The 22466-nt window shown below is 38.6% G+C and overlaps 1 long non-coding RNA gene across 4 annotated transcripts in view; it reads right to left on the bottom strand.

Annotated features, from left to right (window-relative positions):
* LOC102154536 overlaps nucleotides 1–2136 on the bottom strand; it is a 151118-nt gene extending 148982 nt beyond the window's left edge. For all 4 annotated transcript variants that reach the window (XR_005366030.1, XR_005366031.1, XR_005366029.1 and 1 more), the window contains exon 1: nucleotides 1728–2136. This is a non-coding gene — a long non-coding RNA (uncharacterized LOC102154536). The remainder of the gene's footprint in view (nucleotides 1–1727) is intronic.
* Between the last annotated feature and the right edge of the window lie 20330 nt (nucleotides 2137–22466).

The raw sequence follows: 22466 nt of genomic DNA on the forward strand, positions 1-22466 counted from the left end.
TCACTACAGCGAGATCCGGAGCCAAGCTTGTAACCCTTCTTGGCATGTCATTTGGATCTTTTCTTGGTTCCTTAATTATTTATTTATTATTATGAAGCCATCACTTTGAATCTGGGCATGAGTACAAAATGGAGGGGGGCAAAAGTAAAAGAAAGAAAGAAAGAAAGAAAGAAAGAAAGAAAGAAAGAAAATAAGAGCCAACTATCAGAACCACAAAGGTTAGCCAACTAAAATGGTTTCCAAGTACCTTTCCCTCCATTTCCTCACTAGCCTCCCCTTCCATCATCTTCCCACATTATGTACCCTGCAAACCTCAGCACCACCACCCACCTATAATCAGACCTCTTTGCAGGAGTTTAACTCCATACATTTAATGGCCAAGTTCAAAATGCAGTTGAATTTTGGACCAATTGCCCATTTTTCTCCCCTATCCTTAGTGACCTGGTTCGTGGAGTGCAATCTTGGTAGAACTTGTCAAGACTCCCTTTATCAAAACCCAAGCACAACATAAGCATTTATTATGCACAGTCATGTGTTGGGTTATTAACCTTTTGTGTTTATTTGTTTTGGATTGACTTTGTATTTATCTAAGTCCTGTGTATGGATTTTTTTTTTCTTATTTGAGTTTTTAATATATCAGGAATAGTGACCACAGGTTAGTTCTTTGGTGACACAGGTTCCTTCTCATATACGACCACATTTGTCTATAGTTTCTCAAAACGCTTCTCAGAAAGGATATCTGAAATGAATAAGAGAAATAATGCCTTTGACACATAGACATCAGTGTAACTGTCTCATGCCCCTTTAGTAATTATTTACTTAATTCATTTCCATGGATATTTTTTTAAGAACCCCAATTTTTATTGAACTTCAATTTCACTGTCATGTGCTCTGCCCTGTGCAAGCTATTGGGAAGAGGGAAAGGAAATATAGGAGATAATCCCTTTTTTCTTCTTTCTTTCTTTTTCTTTCTTCCTTTTCCTCTTTTCTTTTCTTTTTTTTCTTTTCTTTCATGTGCTCTGCCCTGTGCAAGCTATTGGGAAGAAGGAAAGGAAATATAGGAGATAATCCTTTTTCTTCTTTCTTTCTTTTTCTTTCTTCTTTCTTTTCTTTCTTTCTTTCTTTCTTTCTTTCTTTCTTTCTTTCTTTCTTTCTTCTTTCTTTCCTTTTCTTTCTCTCTTTTTTTTTTTTTCTTCAGAGATTTGGAGATGACCCGTTTTGGGAAATGATCCCTCTTCTACAAAGATTTTACAATCTGGGGAGAAGAGGAGTCTTAATGCACGCAGATGTTCTGAGAAACATTTAACGTAATTGTGGATTTAGATGCAGAAGATAATATCCGCAGAAATTCAGAGATAATAAATAAATCGATCAATAAACTAGAGTGAATGGGGGAAGGAAGCTTTGTTGAAAAGGAAGGATGTCACTAGACCCTTCAGGGATAGATTGCTTTTGAAAAGAAGGGGAATAGGAAAATCGACGACGAGGGAAGGGTGGGACAGGAACACACCTGTAGAGGTAGGAAGACCCGGGTAGGTACGACTTGGAAACCTGGGACTCCGGGCTCCCAGGGGTGCACTGCGGGAGGCGAGAGACCCGAGGAAGCCTGGGACCTTCTTATCGAAGGTTCGAGGCTACAGACAGAAGGGGGCTGCTGGAGGTTTGAGCCAAGAGCACATACAAATAAATACGTGTTTTTAAGAAGACAAAAGTGGCCAACAGCCTACCTGGGACGGTGCCAATCAGACCGGACCAACCAATATAGGTCGCACTGCGCACGCGCCGGGGGGTGTGGGGAGGACGTGCCCCGGCCGGAACCCCTTACCCGCAGGCGCCCCCTCCTTCCCGGGGCCGTGCATTGTAGTTCCGCGCGCCCTTCCTGCCGCCGGAGCCATTTCAAGGGGGCAACCCTGAGGGAGCCCCGCGCCGTGGCCAGCGGGGGGACGGCACCCGTCCTGGCGCCTGCGAAGGCTTCTTCGTAAGGGATCATGGCGGCCCCTGCGGAGACCCGCTCCTCCGGAGTCTACCCAAGGAAGGCAAGGCTCCTCCGTCAAGTCCCGTGTTAATCAGAACCGCCGCCTACAGTGCGGCTGGGGCGTGGCGCGCCGCTGCCCCGGGTGTCTCCCTGCCCTCGCCTCCCGGGGCGGGGCGGGGCGGGGGGGTGGCAGTTTCCGAGTCCCCCCCCCCCCGGAAGCTGCCCGCCGGCAGAGTCAAACTGTCTTCCAGTTGTGCAAAGAGAAACTAAGGTGTGTTACAAGTTTAAGAGGTTTTCTTTTTTTTTTTTTTTTTCTTTTTGAGTAAAAAAAAAAAAAAAAAATCTGTTTTAGTTTGGCAGCGCCAAACCGGAAGTGGTGAGGTACGGGGCGCTGCTGACAGGAGGCCACGCCCCTCCTCCTTGTCCCCTCCCCCCGCGAGAAAGACTTTTCTGGAGAAAAATGTGGTGCGAAGGCAGGGGAAAAATTTTTTTTTTCTTCTAGATTTTATTTACCTATTCATGAGAGACACAGAGAGAGAAAGAGAAGCAGGCTCCATGCAGGGAGCCTGACGTGGGACTCGATCCCAGGTCTCCAGCATCACGCCTTGGGCCGAAGGCAGGTGCTAAACCTGCTGGGCCACCAGGGCTGCCCGAGGCAGGGGAGATTTTTGATTGGCTCTGACTTAAGCACTTGCCTTATTTGGGAAAGCGCAGTCGGCGGTTTGCTATGGTGGTTTGCGATTTCTTTACTTTGAGGCCCGCTAGGCTTAAATTTTGGGTTGCTGACCTCGGCTACTAAGGTATCAGCGCCCTCAGGCTGAGGGCCTTCTTGTTCGATTAATTTAACACATTGTTACATAGTTTTGTTTTAAATATATATATTTTTAAGATTTTATTTATTCATTCGTGAGAGACACACCCAAAGAGAGAGAGAGAGAGATCTCCAGAGACACAGGCAGAGGAAGAAGCAGGCCTCACGCGGGAAGCCGGACGTGGGACTCGATCCAGGGTCTCCAACTTGCCCTGGGCTGAAGCAGCGCTAAACCGCTGAGCCACCAGGGCTGCCCCCCCCCCTCCTTTTTTAATAGCTTTCAGAGCATTTTTTTTTTTCCATTTTAAAGATTTTAGTTATTTATTCATGAGAGACAGGCAGAGACACAGGCTGAGGGAGAAGCAGGCGGGAGCCGGAAGCCAGGACTGGATCCCGGCCCTCCGGGGTCACGCCCTGAGCCCCCACGGCAGACGCTCGGCCGCTGAGCCACCCGGTGCCCCTCAGAGCACTTTTGCTAACACGGTCTTAGTAAGGTAAGACTGGAAACAACCCAAGAAGGTAAATAGAGCTTGGCATTTATGTATGTTGAAATTAGCAATTCCGTGGTGTCAACTGTTTGGACCAAAGAGCGGCGGCTTAGAAGTCGTGGGATTGCTACTTAACTGTGAGAATTCTGATTTTGTAACTGGACACATGCTCTGTCACCGGGGCCCAGAAGAAATGCTACTTTTTTTGGTCATTAAATTGGAAGGAATTTGGTCCGGCAGTTCCTTCTGAACTGATTTTTCCTTCTTATACCAGTTCACGCAAGTTACGCAGACTCAGCTTCACACACGGCAGACACAGGTTCCCTGCTCACATCCATTGCCCATTTTCTTAGGATTCCAACAGGCCTCTCCTCGGATACTTTTTAAGACTTTGCCTATTGACCAAGAGTGAGTGGCTCTCAACCCCGTTAGAGAATTGCATTTTTTATAACCTAGGAAGTCATTCTTGGGCTTATCCTGAGCCTCATTCTCAAATACCCTAGCAAGGATAAGCTCGAGGTTTTATTTAGGACCGTTGAGTATGACTGAGGACTTATTTGTCTTCAGAAAACTTTTACTGAAAAAAAACAAAAAAACAAACCTTCTTATTGAAGAATAGCATCCTTTCATAAAAATGCACAAATCATAATTACACAACTGAGTGAATCGTTATAATTTGATCATATCCAGACCAAGAAACTAAATATAACAGGAATCCTAGAAGCACCCCCCCATACCTCTTTCTAGTTGGCTGACAATTTATTAAAATGCTGATTCTTTCTTAATTTTTTGAACTTTATATACTCGAAATACTGATTTTTATTTATTTTCTTATTTATATTACAATAATTATTTTAAGTAAGGTCTAGGTCCAGTGTGGGGCTTGAACACATGATTTTGAAATTAAGAGTCACATGCTCTGCCAACTGTGCCAGCTGCCCCTAGAAATACTGATTTTTTTTTAAAAGATTTTATTTGTTCATGAGAGACACAGAGAGAGAGAGAGAGAAAGAGAGAGGGGCAGAGACACAGGCAGAGGGAGGGAGAAGCAGGCTCCATGCAGGGAGCCCGATGTGGGACTTGATCCCAGGACTCCAGAATCACAACCTGGGCCAAAGGCAGAAGCTCAACCACTTGAGCCACCCAGATACCCCTAGAAATACTGATTTTTAAAGATTCCATTGTTTTTATATTTTTGTATACCTATTTTAATACCCTGGAAGAGAAGGGTTCAAATTCTTTCATTCCTTTTAATATTAGTGTTTCTTTCCATGTTTTTAGTCTTATATGTAAATAATTATTGAGCATAGTCTCTAGCATTTTTAGAGAGTATTGTCAGTTTTAGGTAACCTGGAATACTTTTCATATAGCTTAATTTGAATTTTCAGTGCTTTCTGTACCTTGACAGTTGCCATTTGATTTCAGGGTTTCATTACCTTAGACATTCTTCAGCTTTTTTTTTTCCTCTTTCATTCTAGACACAGTCTATAGACCTATGATCATTATTACCTAGAGGGTTCTCATTCTGTTTGCTTTACTAGACCTGTTGTCTCTGTTAATTCAAGTCAAGGGAATTGGTTGCATTTTTCTTTTCTTTTTCTTTTTTTTCTAATTCAACATTTATATATGAATAGCAAGTTCAGTGCTTGATTTCCTCTATTTAGGATATATCCTTTAATGTCCAATTATAATCCGTTGTTAGTAACCAGCACAAAGCTTGTTTTTACTTTCACAAGGCTTGTGGAGTTTGTTACCTTCTTTATACTGTGATTATCACAGAATAAGTAGGGTGTCTTAAAACAAAAGTACCTATGTGAGTTTGCTAGCTTTGTTCTTTCAGGTCTTACGATTAAAACTCATATATATGGAGATATCATTGTTCTGTTGGTGGTAACCTGACTCTGTGGTCCTGACCTTGAACCCTTGTGAATCTGAGTCACGAGTCTTCTATAATCATCGTGTCTGATACTTTAAAAAATCTTGGTTTAGATGTCTGATTCTGACATCACTTCAGTTATCCTAAATTTTTTCCCCAAAATTCTGCCCTGGCCTTGACCACTGTGGTTGTTTTGGGTAAGGGCTTGATTTGACACCTATGACCTTAGCATCTTCCCTATGATTAACCCACTATACAGACTCAGTACCAAGAACCTGGGAACTTCCCTTACAAACTCCATATCTAGGACTTCATTTTGTCCAAGTAAACAGTCTGATTTGCATTCTTTTCTGACCTATGTGTACATTGCAAGACAAAGATTCTAATTAAGGATTCCTTACAATATAGTTCACTTTTTTCTAACCTAAGAAAGGAATGCTCCCTTAAAAGGAGAAGGAAGCCCCTTTCTGCATCTCCTCCTACATTCTTTCCAGGAGGGACCAAGAGAGTTTTCAGGAACTTATTTCTAAGTGCAACATGTGAGTTTTACCTGTGAGGAGTTAACAGACCACTATCAGGAAAAAAATAAATCTTACCATTAGATGCTAAAGAATATAGAGAAATCCAGATAAACACCAGGGGGGCTCTTTATTTTTCCCTTCTTTTTTCTACCTAGAGTCTTTCTGTTGTTTTTCATTTGTTTGTTTATGTTTCTTCCTCTCTCCAGAGTTCTGTTTCCTAGTCAATATGTTCCTTGATTTCCCCTCTTAATATAGCTAGTTGGGTGGCAGTAGAGGTGCCACATGAGTATTCTTAGTGTCCCTTTGAAGAGGCTCAGAAACGTTTCCCTGCAGCTGGTAGAGAGGCCCGGAGGAGCCTTGGTACCTCTGGTTGCGGGAAGGGTGGAGTGGGTGTTATTAGCTGATGTGATTTGGCTTAGCATAGAGAGGAAGGAAGCAGCTGCAAGCTCAGTGACAAGCATGGCTTGGTGAAAGACTGCCTCCTGCAGGTTTGCAGGCACCCTGGAGAGATGGGATGGGGCTTGGTGATTCTGTGTTTTCCTGACAGACACGTGTTCTTTTTGCAAAGGTAAAAACAAGACCAGCATTTCTCCTTTGTGAATGAAAAAAAGATTACATTTTTTGGGGGTGAGACATTGTACTTTAGGTAGAAACTCATAGTTACATTCTAATCCGTTTTCTTCTTTTTGTCTAGTGGACATGCCTATTTTAGGATAAGGCTCTTTCAGTCAGAGTCACAACAGACCTCATTCCTCACTGAAGCACAAGACTTTTCACATATCTCAGTGTAGTTACTCAGTGCAGAGCTTTAGGGTCCTTTTCCTGATAGCCAGAGAAAGCAGTTTTCCAGGGTTGTTCATAAGCATTATTATTGAGAGTGGTTCATTGATGTGTTAAAATAATTTATGTTTTAACATTTTTTGGCAATAACTAGAGCCTGAATTATCTGTACTGGGAGGTATGACCCACTGTTGCTATTTGTGAAATAATAGCATTTACATATGCTCATTTTCAGAACTTCTGTCAAATGATTAGTTCATAGGTTCTATCTTTGTTTTGAACTTAGGAAGTATTAAGTTTGAGAATGTTTATTGTTTTCTAATGCATGTATTTTATCAAAGATTTTTTTGAAATTTTGGTTAAATTTCTAGGTGATTTTGGAGTTGAGGTAGTATTTCTAATCTTTGATCTTATTTTAGGATAGTTGCTCTAATAGAGCAGTCTAATTCTTTATCTAAAATTTTTTTTAAAAAGAGAAATTTCTACGTTTCCTTATAGAACTATTAGGGAGGCAGCACCTTTGGTCCCACGGTTGATATGGGGCAGAGATGGGCATGCCTCAGATAGAGTCCATGTAACATGTTTACTCAAGAAAGTAGTGGACAGAAGAATGTAAAGATCTCGATCTCCAATATTTACTGAATAGGTTCTGAGGAATTAGTACCTCACTCCCCAACACACAGAGACACATATGCACACTCCGGCTTCAAGCTATATATAGCTCAATATGGTAGCATCTCTACTCATATTCTCTTCTTTTCAAGTTTGCCTGTGACAGTTTCTTCTTTCTAATATTCATATAAAAACATTTCTGTTGAGGAAGAGACTAGAAGATTAGAGTACTTCTACAAATCAAGATTTCCTCTTTTGCTCCAGAGTCTTCCATATCCTATTTGATTCCAGTTTTGATAAAATAGCAAAGCTAAAATAATTTATTTTAAAGATCATTTGATTTTGACTGCCAGTACACTCCTCCATTTGATATCACTCAGCCTAATACCTTAATCAATTTTAATTCCAGGCTCCTCTGCCCTGTGTGTGTCCTCTCGGAAGGGTGTATCCTCTGACCTCAGCACGAGATGAGCAACAGGGTTGCAGTGACTGGCTTATGTATTATTGAATTACTATGTCTATATGGGCAAATCAATCCAATCGCATGGTGATATTTGCTTGCCTAAAAGGGACATTTTGATACAAAAGAAGGAAATAAACATGATGTAAGATTGGCTTAACTTGATTATTTCATGATTAATTTTTTAATTCTTACCAGTAACAATTAGTAGGAATATTCAGTGCCCCTGGTGCTAGGATTATGAAGACAAAGGAGATAAACTCCTGTCATCAGGTTGCATACTCAAGTCAAGAGAGGAAAATGGGCTCATAAAGAGATGATGAGAATCACATGCATTAAAGTCAGTGTTAGACATTCAGGGGCTTATGAGAGCCTGGGAAAAGGGTCTGTAACCCTGCCTGAGGTTAATGGTAGAGGGCATGGGTAGGGAAGACTTCTTGTAGTGGCTGACTCCTAAGTTTAATACAAAATGATGAATTTGAGTGAAAGAGATGAATGAATTGAGGTAGGGGGAGAGAAGAGAATGGTGTTATTGGCAGAGGGTACGGTATTAGCAAAGCTGTGGAGTTCAGAAAGTACACATGCATAGGGAGGGAATGTCAAGCAGTTTAACATTGCTCAAGGATAAAGGGGAGAGGGAGGGATGAGAGATGAGGCCAGATAATTAGGCAGGGTGTTGTCTGCCATTTTAAGGAGTTTGGACCTTTTCCTATAGCTGATGGCGTGCCAGGAAAGTTTTAAAAGAGGACATGACTTGGCTCTTCCTTTAACCGGAGCCTAACTTCAGTTCCTTCCCACTTTGAGGAACTTGCTGGGTATTTGTCAACCCAGTGGTATTGGAGGTGTTTTCCCCTGGTGAGTGGACAAGCCAGATCCTCCAGAGAGATGCTTCCTGACCCATATGGCCCACTGACAGTTTGACAGTTGACAGCTTGTAGTCCAGCTAGACTCACTTAAGCTGCTTACCCATCCTGAGGCATGCATGTGGCCAGAGCCCGGACTTCACATCATTCTGGCTGTCTTAATTGGGCACTAATTAAATGTTTTGGCTGGAAACCTCTCCTTGCCATGGCTGAATGGACTCATTTGAGGCCAGTATTTCAGGGAAACATCTTGTTAGGCTGATCGGATTCCCTGTTTAAAAAGAAAACGCATGTATTCAGTTGTTTCTTCTTATTTCTGCCTAAGGATCTATCTATTATATTTTTCTCCTTTTTGGAAAAAACTAAAAGTTTAAAAGTCGTGTGTATATATTGGATATATGTACATAGATATTGTGTGCATGTATATATTCACAATCTATATATACTATACATATTTACATGTATACACATAAACACACATATGTGTCAGAACAGGAACTTACAGAAAGGACAGCTTTGCAGTTGGGAGGCTAGAGGTCACATCTAAACTTTTTTTGAGATTTGCTTTAGGCTAACATGTATATGGCTTAGTTTCTGTATTTGTGACAGACTCACAAGAAAGATACATTGGAATTTTATCATAATGTTTCAGAATGAAATCTAGGGATGCAGATGATTCTAATCCTAGAAGTTGGGGGCACTGGCTCAGTTGATGGAGCATGCAACTCTTGATTTTGGGGTTGTGAATTCGAGCCCCATGTAGGAGGTAGAGATTACTTAAAAAAATAATTAATACTAGGAGATGGATGGATGGACCAAATCTGCTTTCTGCCTTTACTTAGCTATTACATGCTAATAAAGATTTCTTTCTCAGGTCATTCCAAGAACAGAGTAGATAGATAGCCGAGTGGCTGGGGTTCAGAGGACCACTCTTTGCACTGCAAAGTAGGCAAAGAATGCTTGCAGTGTCAGCAAGAAGAGCAATAGGTGCAGCAAAATACATGAAGGATAAACACTGACTAGACCATCCATCTGTGGACTGTCAGGAGCTGGTTATATGGCTATTGAAGGCATTGGCGTGGACTATCATTGATACGAAATAGCAGTCATTACTTGTTTAGAAATTCTTCCACTTGCTGAAACTAAGCCTCTCACAAATTTTGCTTTTCCTGTAAAATAAACCTACTATTTTAATAACTTTTTTTCTAAAACAATAATGGTATTACTGTATTAAACAAGGACTAATGTGAAAATTGGGATTTTCAGAGGTTAAAATTAGTTCCTAAATTATAATTTTCTATGAAGAACTAGAATTAGATAACCAGATTGGAAGATGATTTCTTGTCTGGAAAAGGAAAAATAAAATGTGCTCCAGTTCATGTGTCTTCAACTCTTTTTCAATTAGCTTAATATGTATTAATATATATTGTATCAGATAAGTATAGGTTTATAAGACAAAACCTCATCAATTAGCAATGCTTGAATTCATTTGCATTTAATTACCAAGAAGTAACTTGTTCACAATCAACAATTGTAAAACAGAGCACAGTATAACACTGCTTCTGTCTGAACTACAGTAGATCTTCAGAACTTCTTTGATGTGTGTGCTTCCTTAGGTCTTAAGGACATATTAAAGTGTATGTTGAGCTTTCTAGTATTCACTTTATTTAATGAGAAATGTTTTCCTTCTTGTTTTGCCACTACCTTCCTACTCCATATCCACTCCCCCCTCCCTTTTTTGTTCTGAGCAATGATTCTGTGTGTTCTTTTCCTATTTAAAATTTAAAGAGTTACATTTGGGAGAGGAACAATGTAGGGAAAGGAAACCCCTGGAGTGTGTCTGATGTGATCGTTCTCCTCTGTGCCACCATTTTTCCTCCCGCTGTGGGAGTGCTAAATGATAATGCCTGATACCTTACTGAATAAAGCCTGACACGGTTTCCAGCTGTGAGCATGTGATCAGTTTTTATGTTTGATTTTTGCACACAAGTATACTACTGCAAGCATGTCCACAAACTACTTCACAAATGCTTAAGGGAGGGATTGCTATTGAGTGAATCAAACATTAAACAAACAGTGAGCGATTGCATTAAAAAAAGAAAAAACTATATTTATTTTATAAAACCATGTTTTTGTTAAAACCTAGAATTAAAAAAAATTAATTTATGTTTAATGATCAGGTATAGCCACACAAGGAACCCGCAATAAATTTACTTTCAGGCTAATTCCAGTGTGAGATGAGTTGTCCAGTAGGAAAAAAGATTATGCTGCTCCCTGTACTTTGCTATAATGATTAAATGTGATTGTAATTATGCAATGGGTTGATTCATTTGTGAGAAACATTGAAATATATCCTCTATTATGTCATTTTAAAATGGAATCTCATATGCTGTAATTTTTAAATCCATATTTTCCTTGAAGCAGGATATTGCACATATATGATCCTGGGTTTTGTGACGTATTTTGGCAATATGATAGTCTTATATTTCAGACATTCTATTTTAACATCTTTCCTATAACAGACGATATATATTTCTTACTGTTATTTGTGAAGTTTGTGGTGTGCCGTGATGTTTATTAAACACTAAAACTTAACCATGTATTTCTTCCTGGCTCACTGATCAGTGTAGGAAAAAAGGAGTAGGGGTCCTGAAGGAATCCACTAGCAGACAAAAAAGAAGTTATTTTACTTTTACTAATAAGAAAGTTCAAATATTGGTTTGGGTTTAATGGTTTAGAAATGGAGGGGAAGCACATAATTTATAAATTAATGAGAAATACCTGTAATCATATTTAAAAACAAAACAGGTCCTTTTGTGCCAAATTCTTGGTTTTTTACGTCCTACTGCTTGACCTCTTGCAAGTACAAGAATGGATTGGGGGCCACTCTTACTCTCAGGCTTATGTATCAGGTGTAATACTAGATACTGAGGGACAGGAAGATTATATTTAGAGAGATTCAAGATATCAAGTTTCTCAACAAAATTAGGAAAACGAAATTAAGCATTCCATTCCAAACATCAACTTTTAAAGATGTGGTTGAAGTGCATCTTTGCAACATGAAGAAAATGGAGACAGACTCGTGATAATTCTGGAATGACTGTTAGGGGCTACATGTGTTTTTAACTTCATATGCATCTACTTTGAACTCCAACTGAACATTTCTAGTGATGGTTACTTGTTTTCATTATTGTAGAAATCTGATATTTCCTGATTAGACTAATAATTGACAGTTTCTAGCTGTGTCTTTACTGTGGGTAACAGCATTAAATCACCACAGACATTTAGTCATCATCTTTAGGGTGAGTCATTACAATTCCAAAGAAGATAGATAAAGGAGAAGAATGGCAGTGAGTCATTAAACTGCAGAGATAAGGAAACTACTTATGGACATTGCTTTCATGAATTTTCCTAACTAGCCTGCTGGCAAAAGAACAATGCTAGTCATTCACAGAAACACTGAATCCCTGGGTTTTGAGGATTGTTTCCAGTCTTATTTTGGATTTCCATAAGCCATTAACTATTCTCTCTCTCTGTATAGACAACATTACATGTGATATATATATATATATATATATATATATATATATATATATACACACACACACACACATATACACACACACACATATATGAAAATGTACATATGTAAAAATTCATGTTACATGTATTTGTTAAATGTTTATATGTTAGGGGTACCTGGGTGACACACTTGGTTAAGCATCCTACTCTTGACTTGGGCTCAGGTTATGACCTCAAGATCTGTGAGACTGAGACCTGTGTTGGGCTCTGTGCTAGGTGTGGAGTCTGCTTAAGATTCTCTTTTCTTCTCCCTCTGCCCCTCCCCTCCTCTACAAAATGTATATATGTTAAATGTATGTGACGCATGCTAATATATATTCGACGTATATTAAATATGTCTATATATGAGATATTTATCCATCCACAAATTTATCTATGTATCCCCTTTGAAGTATGTGATTAGTAAATGGACATCTTTCTTCCAGTTACTACTTTAGAATAAAAAAAAAACATATATATGGTGTTTCAGGAGTGATAGGGCATTGGTGTAGGTATTTGCCAGGATTAAAACTTTCAGGATTGGACAGAATATGGAGGGGAGAAGGAAGGAGGCAGAGGGACCAGATAATTTATAGCAACTGAAGCAATCTGTATCTTGAGCAGATTGGCCTCTGTCCATCACTCTACATTTATAGACTTCAGTTATTTCCTTTTGTTAATGCAGATAATAATATTTCTTATCCCACATATGCCAAACTACCATTCCCATACAGGGGCCATAGACCAGATATCTTGCAGTTTATAACATCCAGAGGCAGAAAAGGGGAATGTCCTGTTTTATGCGCCATTTAAAGAGGAAAAAGGCAATGCTAGAAACTGCCTCCTCTAGTCATCCCCTCGTGTTTCATTGGCCAGAGCTGTAGTACTTGGCCTGTGTTTCTTTTTTTTTTTTAAAACATTTTTTTTTTTTTTTAAATTTATGATAGTCACAGAGAGAGAGAGAGAGGCAGAGACACAGGCAGAGAGAGAAACAGGCTCCATGCACCGGGAGCCCGACATGGGATTCGATTCCGGGTCTCCGGGATCGTGCTCTGGGCCAAAGGCAGGCGCCAAACCACTGTGCCACCCAGGGATCCCCATGTGTTTCAACCAATTACAGGACGCATGGGTATTTTTCTGAGGCAGCAAAATAGAAGACTGTGGTCAGTTCAAAACAAGAAAAGGCAGTCTTCTGGAGCTGCTTTCTTCAGTTTCAAATAAGAAAGAAACTTTTTGCCCCTCCAGGGCTTAGTATTTTATGGAATCATTGCAAATCTTATCTAAATTCTCTCTGATTTAGAAAGGTGACAGTGCCTTTTAGAATTTTTCAATTTAAGTCATTCAGAAATTCTTTTGAAGTATAAATTAATAAAATTTAAACAGTTTACTACCTTAGGTAAATCTCGATTCTTAATCTGCTCCTACCACCACTGTTTCCCAATTAAACAGCCAAAAGAGTCAGTCCTTAGAATGGATTAATGACCTGCAAAATTCCATTTAAACATAGCCATTCTTGAGTTTTATTAGTGGAAAAATACAAACTGGTCTGTGGTCATGGATTATTACAGATTCACTCCAGACTGCTGAATTGAACTCTGATGAACCTGTGACACTCTCCATTAAACCTCAAAATGAGCTTTCTCTTAATTGGGGTGTAGGAAGGGAAAAGTAAACTAGTGGCTGGTAAATGCCAGATTTGTGAATCATTGCTTTATTTTGGACAGAGTGTTGAAACATTTTTAGATGTACATGGAGGTGAAGGAGAAGGAGTAGAGAAAGAAGTTTATTCATTTATTAAGCCCAATTCTGTTCTAGGCAATGGCATTTAAAAAATCTAAATATAATATGAAAGGAAGATACTATTGAAATCGTTTTTACATGTTAAGATTGGATTTAGAAGAGTTTTATGACTTATGCCAGGCTGAGTAATTAGTGGTGGATCTAGGGTTAAAACAAAAGAATTCTACAGATACTTATGGAGCTAAGCTCTAGAGTATAGCAGTAAAGAAACCAGACATGATCTTTGCCCTTCGGGGGCCCACAGTCTAGTAGAGGAAATCAATATTTAAAAAAAAATCATTCAAAAATGTACATAATTATAAATTGGGTTAAGTCTTATGAAGAAAAAGTGCAGAGTGTTCTCACAAGGGGGCATAATTTCCATTGGTGTTTCCATTGGAACATGTAAGTGGAGACCTAAAAGAGTGAGATTATTCACCACAAATGGGGAATGGAGGCAATTCTCTCCTCTGTGAGGAATTAGCCTTTGTTTAAGTCCCTAGGTGGGAGCTGAGAGCTGACCATTATGACCAGGGCATAGTAATTGAGGGTGAGATGAGACTGGAATATAGGCAGGAACAGATTTTTGTAGAGCTTTATGAAAACCTCTGATATGGATTTAGATTTTACCTCAAGTGCAGAGGAATACCACTGAAACAGGGATGTCATAATAAGATTTACAAAATCATTATTGGTGCCATATAGGAAATGGATTGGAGGGGTTTCTTTCATGTCTAGGTAATTTCAGAAAATATTTAAAATTATTTTTATTTTTTTAAAAAAGATTTTCTTTATTTATCCATGAGAGACACAGAGAGAGAGAGAGAGGCAGAGACATAGGCAGAGGGACAAGCAGGCTCCCTGTGGGGAGCCAATGCGGGACTTGATCCCAGGACCCTAGGATCATGACCTGAGCCAAAGGCAGATGCTCAACCACTGAGCCACCCAGGCACCCAGTAAATATTTAAGATTATATATGTCACAACCACTTGTGTCTAATTAGTGTTAGTTAAATGAATGAATGAATAAATGAATTTTCAGACCAAATGTGGAATGCTTTAAAGACATAATATTTTTTGGTAGCCAAACTGAAGAAAGAATTAATTCCTAAACTGGCTTCGAGAAATTATTACTACCTACTTCTACTGACAAATTTACTTACTTAAGTTTTTTTTCTCTCTGTTATGCATTTATACTTTAAGAAACCGAGCTTTCTAGAACTGTCTACTTAAATTTATTTGTTTTTTGGAAACCTTGGCTTTCTTTAAATTAAAGTTTCCTAATGCTAAATACCTAGCAGGCTGCCAAGTGATTTTAGAGTAGAAGAAACTAAGAGCCCAAAATGTGTGTACAGTTTTTAGAATTCAAAATTATAGTTGATTGGTCTGTATTTGTGTCTTTTAAGATATAGGAGATGTATTTAGAAGTTTCCTGGTTCCTTTTTCTCTAAGCAGAGATATTAATGGACTTATTATGAGAGATGTACCAGTGTTTTATGAAGAAATTATTACCAGGGGTATATGCATATTCACTTGTACATAAAGGCAAGCACTGACCCTCAAGGTGTGGATTTACATTTTAAACCCTTTCTGTAATTGTGTGATTCACAAGTGAACCTTTCATACCCTTTAAAAAACAAAAACGAAATAAAAAGCAGGATTGGAAGGCTACACAAAACATCACCTAACCTACCCACATTTATATTGCAAGCAGATAATCACCTAAACTTTTTTTTTTTTTAGAGATTTTATTTATTTAGTAATGAGACACACACACACACACACAGAGGCAGAGACACAGGCAGAGGGAGAAGCAGGCTCCATGCAGGGAGTCCAACGTGGGATTCGATCCCGGAACTCCAGGATCATGCCCTGGGCTGAAGGCAGTGCTAAACCGCTGAGCCACCCAGGCAGCCCTCACCTAAACTTTTTGAAGCAGTTGGGCTCTTTTTCAAGGAAGGACAATGTCTGTCTCCACTGGACATGCAAATACGCTAAATCGAGGTCATAGAGCACCTGTGATAATTTCCTCGAAACAGATCTGAAGTGAGTGACCATTGTGGGCTTTTTACTCCCAGGTACTCCTGGATCTAGGCATTTGAATATACTATCTTCTATGTCTGGAATGTTTCCTCTTCACCTTATATTTACCCTTCAAAATGCAGTGATGCTACCTTTTCAGAGCAGCCTTCCTTGAATTTTCCTTTAGGTTACATTAGATTACATTCTCTTGTTTTTTGGACCCTCTGAGCACCATGGCATTTATCACAGCTGAAATTGTACAAGTATTTGCTTGGTTATTTGATTAATATCTAGTTTGTGAGCTCTGTAAGGTTAACGACAATGTCTGTTTTTGCTCAATGGCATCCAGTGTATGTGAGTGTAACCAGGTGAAGGCAATTGATATCTCCATCAGTGTCATAATAAAGTAGTGTTTTTAAGATATTTCTTACCCAGGTTAAATTTATTATGAAATATGTCTCATTGTTTTTTAGAACTCCATACCAATTCCTTCTCCTTTTTAAAATAAATCAACCAGAATCATGACAATAGAAAGCTTTTAAGCGGTTAGTTACAGTGTTTGTGACCTATATGTAGAAATTCATTTATATCATGACCCATGCCTTTATGCATGGTATATATGAATGAAAGTTTCACAAAAACTTCTACTGCAAAAACTTTTAGTCATTTTATATAAAAAAGGATGTTGATTGTAAACCAAAAAACTGATTTTATCTTCCACTAACAGGTTGTGAAGCAATATTAGAAAAGCACTAAGCTGTTGATCTAATTATGGTTCTCTCCATTACAAAATAAATCACTCAAAAAATTTTTTAAAAAGATTTTATTTATTTATTCATGAGAGATACAGCGAGAGAGGCAGAGACAGAGGCAGAGGAAGAAGCAGGCTCCCTCTGGGGAGCCTAATGTGGTGGGACTGGATCCCAGGACCCCAGGATCATGACCTGAGCCAAAGGCAGATGCTCAACCACTGAAACACTAGAAGCCCCTAAAATGACTCAAAATTAAAATTATCTTCCTACTGATAGTATTACACATGCTTCTAATGTTTTTCCTTTATATTATTCTGTGTAATCCACATTTTCTTTTTTATAATCAAGCATATTGCATTTATCATCAGAAAAAGATTAGGAAAATAATTGTTTTTGTTGTTCAGTTGTTTCTTTGTCACTGATATAATATATACTTTTTTGACATACTAACATTCTAAATCTTAACTTCTCACTAAATTCTCAGTTCACGTTGGTCTCATCTTACCAAAGATTTCTTTTATTCAAATCTTTATACAATCCTTCAACTTTCAATTTGTACTCTGAAGAGCTATTATGTAAAACTGGTTTCCCAACCCTTCTTTGCAAAGTTGCACCCACTCACATCCAATATATAGATGCTCTGAAGACAAGTATTGTGGGTGTCCCTTACAATTTAAATGATAGCTTCTACCCAAGAAATGCACTTATTCCAGTATGCATGTATAGCACAAAGTACATTGTGTTGTTTGTGTTTAACATTGTTTGTTAGTATCATTATCAACATGGTAATGTTATTAATAGCATTGTCAGAAGCAACAGCAATCACCAAGATAACAGCCTTAACAACAGTGGCATTTACAGTATGCCATTATATTAATTATCACAATAGATCTGACAGGCTGCTCCTAAGAATTCATATTAGTGAATAGTTTATAATTTTAAACTCAAGAGGAAAACTAGAAGCCACATCAATCCTAATACGCCCTTGTCTTCATGTACCTCCCTCTTTTTCTAAGTTTAAAAAAACAAATAGGAAAATGGTAAAAACCATTACCAAACCAAATTTATTAATGGAACTAAATAAGTTGTTAGTTCTGTCATAAAAGAATATGACAAAGAGTGCATTTTTTTTTCTCCGTAATTTGATCAGTGTCATTTGGATACAAGCAGCTCATCAGAAGGGAATGTGCATACTCAACGAGGGGAAGGGATGCCTGGGTGGCTCAGCGGTTGAGCATCTGCCTTCAGCTCAGGGCATGATCCCACAGTCCTGGGATCGGGTCCCACATCAGGCTCCCTGTATGGAGCCTGTTTCTCCCTCTGCCTATGTATCTGCCTGCCTCTCTCTGTGTGTCTCTCATGAATAAATAAATAAAATCTTAAAAAAAAACACACACAAAAAAACAAGGGGAAACCATGAAAGGCAAGGGGTTCTTGCAGATTTAGTATTTTTAAATATAATTCTATTGAGAAAATATTTTCCTCTGTTGTAGAAAAGAAGGGCCTATCACCTGTAATCTAGTTTTATAGTTTTGTATGTTGTGGATTTTGTAGTTATGAACATTAGGAGTGGGATAAAAGTCATTATTAGTGGAATGTCCTCCTGGTTGAAATAGTAGAACTGGACTTCACAGAGGAATTTTACTCCTTTTGTGTAAATTAAAAGGTGATTGTTATTTATGAAATTAACTTGTAATTTTGATTCTGAAAGCTTGTTTACTTACTCATCAGCAATTTACTTATTAGTTCCTGTGGCACTGGACAGATATAAATACTCAGTATTAAAGTGTCCTAGTGATTAGGGGTTCCTAGAAAGTATGAAGTTATCTGGTTGATTATTTATAGATTTAGTTATCATAGAGGCAGTTGTCTCATGATCCTTTTACTCTTTCTTATCTGTGATAATTATCCCATCAAAATAGACTTGAATTTTACCAACTGTTTTCTTTGATGGTCTACTATTCAACTAGCTACTGCTGCTTCTTTTTCTTCTTTTTTTAAGTGAGCACTGTGCCCCATGCGGGGCTTGAACTCACAACCCCAAGATTAAGAGTTGCATACTCTACCAACTGAGCCAGCTGGTTACCCCTCAACCAAGTTTTATGAGACGCCTGTATCACTGATGGCCTTTTGAAGGCAATGAGCATGTGATATTAAATGCTAATATTTACTGTTAAGCAGCAGTCTAAAGTACATGACACATGGTCATTTCCAATCTCTAATAAGATAATCTTACTGTTTATTTGTTTTTGGTGTCATAGGAGTTAAAATTGGTTAAATACTGTTTATTTGTATTGTTAGGTTTTTGTTTTTAGATTTGTCTTATATTTACTTATTTAAAGTATGATATTTAATTGCATTGGATTTGTTGAAGATACTTAACCTAGGGCTAACTCATATTACGGCTAATTTGTAACACATGGTTAGTGAGGCAAACGACTTTTATATCTTAGGAACTAAGTACGATGGGGCATATTTAATATTGTACTTGAGTTATAAAATAGTACTTAGCTAAATTAAAACACAGATTTAGGTTCTTTGTCAAATGATTATGCAAGAGTTATGTGCAGCTGAAATCCTTTTCAGGCAACATAGCTGTCAATAGTAATGGGCCTTATATGGAAGAAAAAACAATCACTGATAAGTTAAAATAAGTCATTCTTCTGAACCTATTAGACTCAAATGGTGAAGAGACTTCATCAGACACTTTTTTATAAAAATGAACAGCTTAGTTCTAATGCTCTTGGAAAATTCCAAAGGAAATATGCACATAGCATCAGATGGAATGCACATTATAGGTGGTTGTGCCAACTTAACTGGTTCAAAGAAGGCAAAATGTTAACAGATACCATCATCTCAATTCAGACTAAGCACTAAAGACTTAGTGCTTTAACATACAAAATATTTCCAGACTTACTTATTTTGACCTCTTTCTTGGAGAGACTCAGGATGCTCCTCTTCACTTATAATATTGAGGGAATTTGAGGCTTAGTTATGTTCAGATGTTTTTCCCAGGATGATGAAACTGGGCTAACTCAGGTGTCCCCACTTCCAGCTCTGACCTTTACCCATTATTTTACACAGCATCTGTTATTCACATGAAACCTCTGTTTATGTGTTTGTTCCATTAAAACACTTTGCTAACTATGGGGATTCAAAAGATGAGATGAAAAGTGAAATTGTAGTAAGTGAGCATGAGGGACAACATGCTGCATTTGCTTTGGTCTTAAATTCTTGAATTTATGGGAAGGGATTTTGATAATTCTAATGAGTACTTACTTACACCTTCTTATCTTTTTAAAACTGCTTTCATGGTGCATACTAGAATCTTGTTTTTTTGAGACATCTCCTTTTGAGAGAAAACACAGATTCTCCCCAAATCCTCTGAAATCTTTCAATGTTCGGTCACTGCTATTAAGTAAAATGTACTGCAGTCTAAAGAGCTGGACAGATGTTAAAGACTTTCGTGGTCCCCACCAGCCAGGGGGGTTCTTCTGTTTGTTATTTCCCGGCTGCTTGGCACATTCTTGTGACATACAACAAACCTCCATTATAAAGGATTATATGATGAGTCAACAAGCATGTGAAAGATAGCAACCAAATGGTGACTTCCAATTACATGAAAAATTACTATAATCACCCCTGCTGTAACACCCGTCTGTTGGCAAAGTGGTTGATCCCCTTGAAAAGCTTTAAAAGAAGGCCCAGTGTATTAAATAAAAATCTCAGTTCTGTGTGTAATCATAAAAATTAACACTGTCACTTTAAAAAAAATCTAATTGATGTCCTAAAGGGAAACCTACTAGGCTATGTAAAGTAGCTATTATGAAAATGTTTAGCCTTTGGAATGTATTTCAGACAGTGCTTGTGTTGCCAGATTTGTCAGCCAAAAATTCACTAAGCAGATTTGTCAGGGGTTGAGGCCGTAATCTGTAAAAAAGACATTGGCATAGAGATTAAAGATCAAGAGAATTATATAGGTTTTGTTACCATATGCCAAGATTCCTTTTTAAAAATAAGTTTATTTTGTGTGGGCTGTAACCAGAAGCAAGAGCTATCTTTGTTTGGTATTTAAAACAGTAGCATTTCCTGCTGGGGAAGGAACAAAACTGTTTCATTCACATGCTTGCTTGTGGTGCTTAGTGGCAGTTGGAAGAGGGCAAGATGTTTCTGACATTCATCCCCTGGGTTCCTTTCTCTCTTTCTACAGTGCAAGTCTTATACCAGAGTCGCAGATGAAAAATCCAGGGAAGGAGAGCATGGGTCCACTGTCATGATCTTCCCGGGTGGGTGTCATAGGATCTGACCGGACACCTTCACCTTTCAGGGAATATGTTTCCAGCACGGAGGGTACAGACATTGCAATGAGGCTTTTCTTTTCCTGCCACAGGTGATATATTCACATTTGTAATGTTCCCACAATGCAATCTTACACTTAGAAGCATCAGTGACTAAAAATGGCTGGGTGCAGGACTTCTGGGTTCCTATTCTAGCCTTCTGACAACCTTACCACGTGGCTGTAAGCAAGTCATGAAATCACTCTGAACTCCCCACTTCTTAATAAGGGTATTAATTAGGTGGTCTCTGAGGAGCCTTGCCATTTAAAATCCTGTGACTCTGTAAAGAATCAAATCTCATATAGGTTGCAACTTACTCAGGTGCAGCAGGAAAAAGTGCCCTATAGTGTTGCTGTAATATATCCTTCAAAGTTAATAGGATGGCAGAGTGCTTCCCCAAAACAGGTGGTGGGAAAGCATTATGCTAGAAAAACTAGGAAAATATGAAGAGTCTCTTGGAGTTCCAGTAAGTCATATAGAAGGATGTTTTTCCTAGAATTGTGCACACCGAGGCAGATTTGGGTATTTACAACAGGCAAATATAGTAATGACATTCTGGCACATTTACACTTTTGAGATGACCATGGATAAAACTCATGATAACACTACATAATTTTAACAACATTTTAACAGAGAAAGCCTAGTCCATAGATAACTCTGGTACACACAAAAAATTAATTTACCTAGATGGAAAGGGAATCACATACAATTTGTGTGGGAACTTTCAAAGGTGCTTACACTAAAGCTTTTCCATGCCACTTTTAAATTATATCTTCATCACAGAAATGAAATACTGCTCAAAGAACCGCTGACTGAGAGAAGTAGCAAGCAGTTTTTTCCCAGACTTTATTCAGTATTCACATCCAATCACATTGGTAAACATAAATACATCACAGAACTTATTCAAACACTCACAAGTTATCTATATAAAGACAAACTGCCATATATTCTCTGAAATAGATTTTCCCTCTATTTCTCTTTTTCATTTTGCATCCTGTATATTAACTGTGAGACTCATCATTTGGGGCGGGGGGAAGCAAATTATAGACCCCTTCTGGCTCTACCCATAATTTTCCACATTTTCTTGAGACAAACTGCCACTTTGAGATGAAATTAATGGCAAGCAGAAATTCTGGAAGTATCCAGGAGGAGTTTTGAGTCTGACACCTTGACTCCTGACCTAGGAGAGCACAGGGCTGGAGTTCTGGGTCCTTGTCTTTAGGAGACAGACCTGTCAGTCCTTTGATATAGCAGGAAAGGAAGGGATACCTGTGAGATGGTTTCATGCTCACATAGACACTAGGGGGTGTCCAAGGACTAAATGTGTTTCTCCTTCCCTTCAGATTTGTCTCGTCAGTACTCCTAGGTCCAGCTAACTTAAAGTCCAGGAGCTAAGGGAAAATCCATCCAATTAATTCCTGTCTTGTGCCGAAATGAATAACATGGGGTCAGTTTCATCATCAGGCCCCGATTCCCTTGGATCTCTGGCAGCAATTGTAATCTCAGGGTTCAGAACTAGGGACCATCCCTTAATATAAGCTACAGGTGATGGGGAGCAAGGTGCGCTGTTATCATATACTCTTTATCTCTGTGTTTGCCAAAATTTATGTGTACTTCAAAAGGAGTCACC

This window comes from Canis lupus, chromosome 10 (assembly GCF_011100685.1).
Source record: "Canis lupus familiaris isolate Mischka breed German Shepherd chromosome 10, alternate assembly UU_Cfam_GSD_1.0, whole genome shotgun sequence".
NCBI lineage: Eukaryota > Metazoa > Chordata > Mammalia > Carnivora > Canidae > Canis > Canis lupus.